The following is an 11,577-nucleotide window of genomic DNA, read 5'->3' as shown; positions in this document are numbered from 1 at the left end:
ATTTTTCTTCAAATGAGCCACTGTTATTTATATTTACTTACTCAGTCAAAAAACTAGAAAATACTAATATTTTATTAAGTGTAAGTATTAAGTAGAACAAGTGATAAGATGCACTTCCAAATAAAATAATCTAGCATTATCTTCCCATGGTGGATTGTAAAGTCTACACAGTCAGCACAGTTTCAAGATTAGAGTCACCAATTCAGTATCTGACCAAATGTCTCCCCTTCTGTTCCTGAGATATGACGCTGAATAATGGACAGCAAAGTGTTCAAAGGTACTTGAAAGTGTGACGGACATTCATGTGAAATTCTGTCATAATTACTGTTTGAATGCTTGAGTTTTGGCCACAGTGACCTTGACCTATGACCACTGAATTATAATCAGTTCACTGCCAAATTTGAGAAAATTTGACCTTCATTATTTTATCCTGACAGACATTTGTGTCAAGTGTTGTCACAGTTAGTGTCTGATTTCTAGTCCAGTTCAGACCAAAGATTCTAGATGAGATGAAACAGCTTTAGAACGTTGCAGAGAAAAGTGTCAGCGGTGTGAACTGGCCGGTCTGAGCTCGACTCAAGCCGGCTGATGGTGTCACCTGACACTGTGTGACCTTCAACCACAGCATTCTCATCAGTTAATTCTTTGTGCCTTGTAGTGTTCTTGAGATATTGCATTCACAAGAATGAGACGGATGCAAGGTCACAGTGGCTTTGACCTTTGACTGACAAATCTAATCAGATCATCACTGACTACAAGTGAATGTGCCAAATCTGAAGAAACTCTCTTGAGGCGTTATTGAGATATTGTGTTCACAAGAATGAGACAGTTGAAGTCACGGAGACCTTGACCTTTGATCTATGACCATCAAAATCTGACCAGTTCAGTATTGAATCCTTGTAGATGTTTTTTGCCAAATTTGAAGAAACTCCTCAAGCTGTTCTTGAGAAATCTCGTATAGGAGAATGAGATGGATGCGAGGTCACAGTGACCTTTGACCCCCAAAAGCTAATCAGTTTATTAATGAGTCCAAGTCAACGTTTGTGCAAAATTCAAGAAAATTCCTTCAAGGTGTTCTTAAGATATCTCATTCAGGAGAATAACATGGATGCAAGATGACAGGGACCTTGACCTTTGCCCCTTGACGACCAAAAGTCCCAGTGGAAGTTGGTGCCAAATTTGGAGAAATTCCAACAAGACATTCAGTTACAGCATTCATGAGAAGGGAACAGACAAATTTATGCACATACGGACAACCCTAAAACATAATGCCTCTGGCGCCGAGTCATGATAAATCTACAGAATGGGACACTGGTCCACATCCTGTCTTCAGCTTTGTTAAATCTGCACTGTGACCTGTTGAAGATCGCAGGAATGTTTTCAGGTTAATACTTAATTTAAGACGTTGCCTCTCCATCACACATCCAGCTCTCTTTTTATCTTCAGTTCATTCACAACATCTGATTTACTTCTGTCACAAAATGTGCAAAACTAAATTAAATTCGTTCTTTTTACATCATGATTTTGTTAAAATGTTTCGTGGCACAGTGTGAAAGCAGAGATCACCGAATTAAACAGGCCTGGCAGCGCCGCCACCACCCGCCACCTCCTCAGTGTAATTTTCTTCCCCATCAACATTTCTTAACACCTTGATGATTTGCAAGCACCTCTCTGCAGCAATGCAGAGCTGCGACTGGTTTGATTTAAGGCTTTATTGATTGTCATGAAATGAAAAGCACTCTAAGAAAGAAAGGTACCGAGCAGAGGATCTCTGGCAGACAGTCAATGACCAGATTATTTCCAGTCAGTGATGTATCGGTAATTTACAGCATGAACTCCATTAAAAAGAGACAAATTAAAATAGTTCATTTGTTTTCATTTTACTTAGAAGAACCTGAGTTATGTCTCTCACCAAAGTTCCACATTTATCTGATGGGATTCTACTTTATGAGACGTTTTGGCAGACAAACTCCCCAAGTCATCTTTTTTTTTTTAAAACCATGCGTCTGGTCAGCAGTGGGAAATAGCCACATGTTCGCACTCTAACACGACATGGACACAGCAACAGCTTCAATGCTCCATCAGTGTTTACACAGGATGCATTCAGGGACAGTACTGAGTGTGGGTCCTTTCACATAAAATAATTTAAACTGAGCAGGTCACTGAGTGATGCTTTCCAGCCCAGTCGCCTGAGTTTGCATTGAATGTTTCTGCAAAACACAGACACGTTACATGTGTACGTTTCATCTGCACATGCAGTTAACATGTATGGTGGTCTGACAGGGGAACAACACCTGCAGTTATATCAAACAAACAAACAAACAAACAAACAAAACCTTGACAGTCTGATATGTTTGGAGGCCTGGACCTGACAGTGAGGAAACATTAAACTTCATGGCACTTTCATGACACAGACACAATAACAAGATGAATCTGCTGAGTTCAGGTTGATCCACCTGACGCCCGCCCTGAACCGCCCCCTTTAATAGACAGACTTCGTTTACACAGTGTCACACACTGAATAAGATCTCCTAACAATGCTTTATTGTCCCCCCCTCTGGCAAATGTATTATCTTTGTGGTTTTCAGTGATGTCTAGGTCTATTTTTGACTGCTGCTTCCTCTTAATCATACAGTGAAGGATGCACATTGCTGTTGGAGAGAGAACAGAGCGCGAGGAGGAGAGAAACAGTGAAAGATTGAGGCTGAAAAAAGAGATGGCATCGAGAGAGGGAGAGAAAGAGATTGGTGGCATCGTCAAAGAAGAAGAGAAATGATCTCGGGAACTCCGTCTGATTTTTCGCCTGGAGAAGCACACAAAGCCACCAGTGCAAACACCTGCAGATTTTTATTTTCCATGCATTTGTTATCAGCCCCGTGTTTTATACTTGGGTCCTATAATGGTGCGGTAAATCACAGCTGACAAGTCAGGAGCAGTCGCGGGCCCTCCGCTCCTTAAAAGAAAAGACAAATGATGGTGAAAAAAGGAGTTGAGTTATTAAAAGCTGAGGTGTCAGTGTCGAGTAAGAGATTGAGAAATACAGTTTCTGTAAGTGTCTGAAAACGGCTGCGTGTGGAGATGGAGTGAAGCAGTCGTGTTCTGTAGTTTGTTTTAATTTGTGCCATTTTCCCTCCTTGATTAAGCCGAACGTCTGCAGCACAGATGATGATGTGTGTATGTTGGAAAGTCTCATTAAGATTTCTACAGACTTCTTTTTTTGTCTTGAAGGCCAGCTTCTGTAACTCAATGCATTCTCTCATTGAGGAGTTCTTTCATGTTTGAAAAGTCAAACTTTGTTCAGTGGGTGAGATCAAGTCAGATCTGCAGTGCTCTCCGTCATCATTTGAAGCCTTTATGATTTCCAGAGAGCTGAAGTATCCACAGAGCTGCAGCTCAGAGGACTTTTTCCCAGGGTGGCTCTTCTGCCTTACGCAGCGCGCTTAACACGGCGCCAATAAAGGCTGAAACAGCAGCTGGCTGCTGAGCTTTTAACTGGGAGCAGTTGTGAAACTGATAAAACAAACTTGACGACAAATTCAATGAGATTAAATCAGGAAAAGATGAGAATCTACAAACAAGACTCAGACTGAGTGCGCTGTAAAAATGAATTAGCAACAACAAAATGCAACCGCGTATAAAGTTTATAGAAGGAGGGTAAAAATAATCACAGTCGCTCCTGAGGGGAGACGAGTTATCATGATACAATACACAGCTAAATACTGAAGCTTCATGAAGCTCAGCTGAAGTTCACTCAGGAAGTCTTACTATGTGCTCACCCCACACCCCACCACTACAGGTGTTCACTCTTCTAGTTATCCAATCAAATGTCACCACACAGACAGGTAGACAGCAGCTGTAGTGGCTAGCTTGGTTAGCAATAAACTGATCACAGAGAACAATGTGAACAGTCACAAAACAGCTACAACAGTAGCAAAATAAAAGCACTACGTTGGTACAACACCACAAACTGATGTTTTTTTTGCCTCCAACAACACGCACGTGGTTGGGTTTAGGAATAAAGAACAGGGTTTGGCTTTACAATCTTACAGGAAGTGAACACCAGCCTACCGGGTGAAAGTTGGTGGTTGTTGGACCCATCCACAACACCTTCAGCCCGACCTACTTGGACTTTCGCCCCCTTAACTTTCAATGTTGTTCTGCTGCCACGTTTCTCCCTAACGCCACAGGGCGCCATTAAAGAATAACAGCAACCAGGACTTCTTGTTTTGTTTGTGTCTGACGTCGGAGGTCACTGACTATGCGCCGGTATGCGACGACTTCGCAGTGAAACCAGTTTTCTCACGTCAGAGACAAAAATGCAGTGTTTAAAAGTTCGTGTTTAACTTCAGCTCTCTGAGGATATTTCTACTCACACAAACACACATTTTCAGCCCCGCTCAGTAAACGACTCTCCGTCCCTTCCATTTTATTGATTTGGCATTTTTTACAAAGCTAAATTCTCTCAAGCGTGCCGAGACGAGAGATGGAGGTGAACAGTTGAAAAAACATAAAAGAATAACTTGTTTATTGATGTAACCTCCACGATCACGAGGAAGGAACGAATCAACAACAACATGATTTCATTTTTCTTATTTTATTCCTCCGTGTTTCTTTCAGCTCCTCTGGCTCAGTTTGTCTCCACCCTCCTCCTCCTCCTCCATCTCCCTCCGTCACCGCTGTTCTTCCCTCTCATCTAAAATGAATTCACCCCTACCTTGTGTGTAAATGTAAATGTGGACACATCCAAAGGTCACTGATTACATCAGTGTCTGCTGGGATCCGGGCCCCTGTCTGTCCTTTCTGTGTGTGTGTGGATTTGTTCTGTGCGACACTAAATTTCCATCTTTGGCTCATTTGAATGTGTTTTTAATTATCTGCCCTCAACAGGCTATCAAGAGAGACAGAGAGAGACGGGAGGGAGGGGGGGACACAGAGACAGAGACTAATTCAAGTTGAATAAGGGACATGCATTAATGTTTGACTGCCTGGCAAAATTCAAATTAATTCCAGAGGACTCAATTTGGTTCCTTCCTCTGTCTCTGCGATGCCTTCGGCACGATCCAGCTGCACTGTGAGAAACTTTCAGATCCAAACTGTCAGAAACTCTCAGTGATCCTGAGGAAGACTCAAGTGTTTGCAGCCTCTGGTTGGACACAAGACACAGAGCCTTCATGCTCTTTTCAGTCCCAGTTTTTACCTTGACCCCCTACAGAACCAGATTTTTTTACCTATCCTGATCTTGACCCCAAATCCTGACCTGAAACCTGAGGTCAAAAACCTTTAAAATAAAAAAAAAACTGAGCAATATCACAAAGGAATATTTGCACCAATTGTACAAAAACTCTTTAAGATTTCAAATAATAATGTATGAAATGTAATGCTAGGCAGCACTGTTAGTGGTTAGCGGTTAGCACTGTCGGCTACCAGGGTTCCCTAACTCCTCCTGTTGGCATGTTGAAGTATTTCTGGGCAAGATATTGAACCCCAGGTTGCTCCTGATTGTTCCATTGGTGTGTTTGAAAACTGTGTAGCAGGTGGCACCGTGTTTGGTAGCACAGGCCGCCAGAGTGTGGATGTGAATGTGACTGTAGTGTAAAAGCACCTTGAGTGGTCAGAGGACACACGTGCAGGTCCATTTACCATTTTAGCTACACTGTCGGTTTATTTTGACAAAGATTGTACATGTATTTTAAAACTTCATACATATTTAGACCAAAATAAGTCACTCCAGGTGAACAGGGTAACGGCATTCAGATTAACAGGTATCACCATTAAACTTCCCCAGTTAAGACTAATATCTTTTGTGGTGTAGGTTTTAAAGCTTTATATTTAAATATGCAAATGGCACATAACTTATTATTTTTTGCCCCAAATTTGCACACGTTGCCACAACAAATATCTGAACTAACATATTTCAACAAAATGAAACAAGATTTTTTTTTTAACTTGGCTTCATCCAGAGTTACAGAGAAAATTTTAAACATCTGTTTTCATCCCTCCATAAATCTGAAAATACTGTCATTAGCTATAAATAATATATCAATTTTCACCATGTTTTGAGGAATAAAATGTGCTATAAATCAGGCTATGAATGATACATGAACAAATCCTGCTGTAAAAACCTTCAGAATGCAGACAGGAATAAAACTGGAAGGTTTGGTGTATGAAAGAGCTGCTAAAGTCAAATTCAACACATTTAAGACAAAAATAAGACACTACAGGTAAATAGGGTAAAAAAAAACAAAAAACAACTCAGATTATTTACATCAACACAATTATTTTTTTGTATTATATGTTTTCTGAAATGCTAAATTTAAATATGCAAATTACATATTAACCTATTAATTATTTTGCATTATTTTCAGAACAAAAATGTGAACTTTGGACAAATCCATGTTCAGAATTCTTGTCTTATTTTGATGACATGTAAAGAAGTTAAAGGTTTTTACAGAGGGGATTCTGGGTATCAGAAAATACTGTCAACGGCTATAAGGAAATCAATTTTCACCATGTTTTGAGGAATAAAGTATTCAATAAATCAGTCTATGAATGATACATGACCAAACCTATCCTAAAACTTTCAGCATACAGACAGGAATAAAACTGGAAAGTCTGGTGTTTAAAGGAGCTGCTAATGTTAAATTACAGATATTTTAAAACCAACATAAGACACTAAGGCTAAAATTTAACTAACTGACATGTATCACCATGAGTCCTCCCCGTTACGTCAATTATTTTGTGTGTTGCAGAGACGATAACTAATTAAATACGCACTTTTTTCATAAATTTCCAGAACACAGATCTGAACTAAAATAAACTAAAGTGTGTATGTTGGGTGTTTTCGGTCCACTTGTCTGAAAGACGACATGTTATGGAAACAAAACAGCCCAAAATCTCAGGGCATTGACGAATGTTTCACCTGCAGAGTCACCTCTAAGTATCCAAAGAGGTTATTAAGGAGCCAGTTATATTAATATGAGTGTTTCTTTGAACCAGTGTCACATATCGCAGCATTTATCACTTCATCATCACGTCATTATTTGATCCTGTTCGACATTTGTGTGAAGTTTTGTCATAATTAGCGTATGAATTCTCGAGTTATGGCCAAAAACATATTTTGTGAGGTCACACTGACCTTTGACCATTTCAGTCCAAGTGGATGTTTGTGCCAAATTTAAAGAAATTCCCTCAAGCTGTTCTTGAGATATTGTTTTCACAAGAATAAGACAGATGCAAGGTCACAACAACCTTGATCTTGAATCTAATCACTTCAGCCTCTTGTCCAAGTCAACCTTTGTGCCAAATTTGAAGAAATTCCCCAAGGCGTTCCTGAGATAACACATTCACAAGAACGAGACAGACATGGTCACAGTGACCCTGACCCTTGACCACTGAAATATAATCAGTTCATCTTTGAGTCCAAGTGAATCTTTGTTCCAAATCTGAAGAAATTCTCTCAAAGTGTTTTTGAGATATTGCGTTCACAAGGACGGGACGTACGTAGGTGTGTACGGACGGGCAACGTGTAAACATAGTGCCTCCGACCACAGCTATCATTGCTGTGGAGGCATAAAACTCACACATAAAATACTCACTGAGTGTGCACAGGCCTTTAGGATTAGATGTAACATGATGTCTACATCACGATGTATGTACATAAAGTTACCTCAAAATAAATCAGCTTGACTTTTGGTTTCAAACGAGACACAAACAGCTGTCTCCTGGGTGACAGTCCTGTGTTCATCTGACCTGTCCACTAATCCTCTCTTCAATCCTTTGCAGAATGTCTCGCACTTTATACTGTGTCATTTGCTTTGAACGTTGAAATTTATCCATGCATCTATCTGTCTGTCTGTCTGTCTGTCTGATTATCCATCTGTCTGTCTGTCTGATTATCCATCTGTCTGTCTGTCTGATTATCCATCTGTCTGTCTGTCTGTCTGTCTGTCTCTCTGGCCGAGGTAACGAGAGGTTTTTTGGGGGGTGGAAGCATCATTTGGGAACGACAGCATTTATATATTCACATGAGCTCATATTTGACACCCTGTCACAGGGTTGTTGTCATGTGACATCCGTCTGTCTCTGTATTTGTCTTTTTTGTCTTCATCCTTCTCTCCGACTTTCTCTGTTCCTGTCTCTGTTTCGTTCTCCTGGGTCATCTTTCATTTCCAGTCCTTCACTCATATTTCTCCCCCAGCCTTTTTTGTCTTCTCACTCTGTCTCCAGGTTCCCTCGTCTCTCTCTGTCTGTCTCTGTATTTCTTTACGTACCTTCTGTCTACCTCTCCGGTCTCTCTTTCTCTTTCTGAGTGACATATTGGTGTGAAGAGATGTTCCCAGCTACCCGGGCAGTCAAGCCTGACAGCGCGACTGTCCTCTGCTGAGAGTCAGAGACAAAGGCAGAGAAGGAGGAGGAAAGTGAACGGGAGACAAAGGCAGCAGGAGGAGAGGATGAAGCTCATCAGAAGGGAAACTTATATGAAGTTACTCTGCGGCCATCTGTGATCACACTGATACAGTCAATAAACAAGCTCTCTCTAAAATGTGTCTTTCTCGACCTTTTAGCTCGCGGCGCCTCCTTGGCATGCTTTAAGTCATTTAGCTTTATGCCAAATCAATAAAACAGTATAAGGCAGTGGTAAACACATCTCGGGGTCTATAAAAGACACTGTTTCCTGTTGCAGTGGTGTCACTGAGTGTGGTGCTGAGTGTGTGGCCTTTAAGTGCATATTGTTAGAGTTATAATCAGGACTAACACTTGGACGCCACTTCAATCATAATATCCTAATGTCTGGTTTAGTACTGTTCATTCACAGTATTTATTCAGCTCCTGACTGGTAAACACCATCAGCCAACAAACACACAACATGTGGTCAACAGCACCTTCAGAGTCACCACACCTCAACCCGTCTGAACACAGGGCTCGACAGTGCGAGCATTTCACTCGCATTTGCGACTAAAAATAGGTGTGTGCGAACTGTAAAAAATATTTAGGGGCACATGTGCGCCAGAGCTTAGATCGGGCCCAAAAAAATTCAAAAATTCCCAACCCGGCCCGAGCACGTTATGTCCGGGACCGGCCCGGCCCGTCCAATTAACTGTAATTAACGGCCCAAGCCCGATTTAAACCCGACATTTTTCAATAAGTTGGCTGTCATAATTAACGCTAAAGACACACCGAGCGCGTTAGTGCTGCGGAAGTCCTGCGGGTGTACTCGCAGGTGCTTGACTGTCCACACAGGCAGCACATTTCTCCTACGCTCTCCGCGCCGGTTAAACATTGACTCCACTCGACTGTTCCCGTCAGTACTCGTTTTTTCACTTCAACAGGTCATTTTAAACATGGGTAAGTCCATATTTTAATTGTTTTTTATAATGTAATAAGTTAATGACAATTTGTCATTGCTTGTCCATGTATTGAGCGTGTTGGGTAAACACTGAATATATAGGGCATATTTTTTGGAGGCAAAGAAAGCCGCTGTCCCTCCCACTTATCTCTACCACCCTCTCTCTCTCTCTTTCTGTATGTGTGAATTGCAACCCCCAACCTGTAGCCATTTCTCTCTCTCTCATATCTGACACTCTCTCTCTCTCTCTCTCTCGCTCATATCTGACCGGGCCCAGCCTGGGCCTGTCAGAGGGGTGGGGGGTCCCGGCCCAGCCCGGCTTGGGCCCGCGGGTCGGGTTGGGCCAGGCTCGGGCTCGGGCAGAGAATCTAAGCTCTAATGTGCACGTAAAAAAATCAGCCGAAGCAGCCTATATTTTTGTCAATAAAAAAATACGATAATCTAACCGCAAATGTTGGAGGAACTCCAGCCGCCTTCCCTCTTCCCTGTGTGACACAGTTATGGGCGGTTTTCCAAGCCACTGTCGGCACAATGAATGTAAGTCACACTGTCTGCAGGGTGGGAATAAGTCAAAGCGTGGAGGAGATGGACCGGGTTAAGCGGCGGACCTCCGGGGAAGCCTGCTCCGTTCTCCCCGCAGTTAGGGACCGTTCGCCACGGTACCGTGTTAGCGTCAAGCCCTGGAAAACCTTTGCTGCTCCATGAAACCACATCAGCTTCTTATCTGGTCAAAACTACGTTGAGAAAACTGAGTTAAGACCAGAATCTCAGGTTTGTCTTACCAATTTATTTTGCTATGGAAATGATGAACATCTGTGTAACTACAAAATGCAGCTAACAGCTAAACCAACCCGCAGTAACTCCACGAGTTAGTAGTTAATGGGTGTTGATAGACCAACCTTCATTAAGTGCTAACGAAACGGTTTATTTGTTAAGAATAGAAAACCTAGAATTACCACCCTGCGGTTGTATGCCTCTGTGCAGAAGTCAAGTTAAAAGAAAACTACCTTAAAATAAGCAAAAAGGAAAAGTAAAGAAACAGAATCACCGCCCTGTGGTTGTATGACTCCGCCCACCAGTTCAGTTCCTCTGTTTCCATCCATGTCAGAAATTCAAAATAAAGGTGTAACCTAGAGATGATGACATGGATCAGTGTTTTCACTTTGCATCGATGACACTGGATCATTGATTATTAAATCGCTTTATTGAGTCTCCAGTTAACTCGTTAGCCTTGGCCCCTCTGCCAGCCAGCTAGCGGTGCTGCTCATTCTGCGATTACTGCTGGTGTCTTATACTTTCATGATGCATTTCTAAATCATTATTTTATCCATATTTCATGACACTGGACTGCAAGCATTTCACTTTAAAGTCCACGTCAGAGCGACTTCAGCAGAGGCTCCTTTAGAGAGGTTTTATGGGAAAATTGTGAAACGAGAAACTGTTCACTTTTCACCTCGTTAAATTTCTGAAAGTCACCTGCATTGTGTGTTTGTGTGTGTGTGTGTGTGTGTGTGTTTGCCTGTGCTCTAAAACTCCATATACTGTAGTCCAGGGAAGCAATTCAGTCAGGCTGTCTGTTTGCATTTTTCACCTTGCAGAACACACATGCTTTCTGTCCCCCTTTCCTCACACACACACACACACACACACATACACACACACACACACAGAGTCCCGTTCTCCACGATAAAGTCCTGCAGGCTGCCACATCAGGCTGCTAAAGGTTACAGCATTGGAAGGTGCCGATTACTGTCCTCATTTTCACTGCAGCTTATAAACAGATTTTGCTGCTGTGGTGATGGAAGATTTGGTGTTATTAACTTTTTTAACCCCTTTAAAATGAGGCAGGAGGGTGAAGAATGGAAGAACGTATACTTTTTCACTGCTGCGAGACCTGGAGGGATTAGCTGCTGAGGTAAGGAGGGTTCAGTACGGACTGACAGCTGTGAGTGGCCCCGGAGCTGTGGACAAACACTCGGGATATTTTTAACCCAACATCCCTTTGAATTACGTCCATACTGGGCGATCTGGCACCTCCCAATCTACATTCAGTGATGAGTACCAGTGCTGGAGGTGCAGTGTGTTCTGGATATGGAGAGGTGGAAAGTAAAGGTGTGGATGCCTGAGTGGCTGATGGACGTGTAGCTCAAACTGGAGGGTTTTTTTCTCCCATACACCTGCAATTAATTTTAGCCTTGTTAACCATAACCACAATCTTTTCCGCACCTTGA

Source organism: Epinephelus lanceolatus, chromosome 1 (assembly GCF_041903045.1).
Source record: "Epinephelus lanceolatus isolate andai-2023 chromosome 1, ASM4190304v1, whole genome shotgun sequence".
Lineage (NCBI taxonomy): Eukaryota > Metazoa > Chordata > Actinopteri > Perciformes > Serranidae > Epinephelus > Epinephelus lanceolatus.
Note: the sequence above shows the minus strand (reverse complement) of the source record.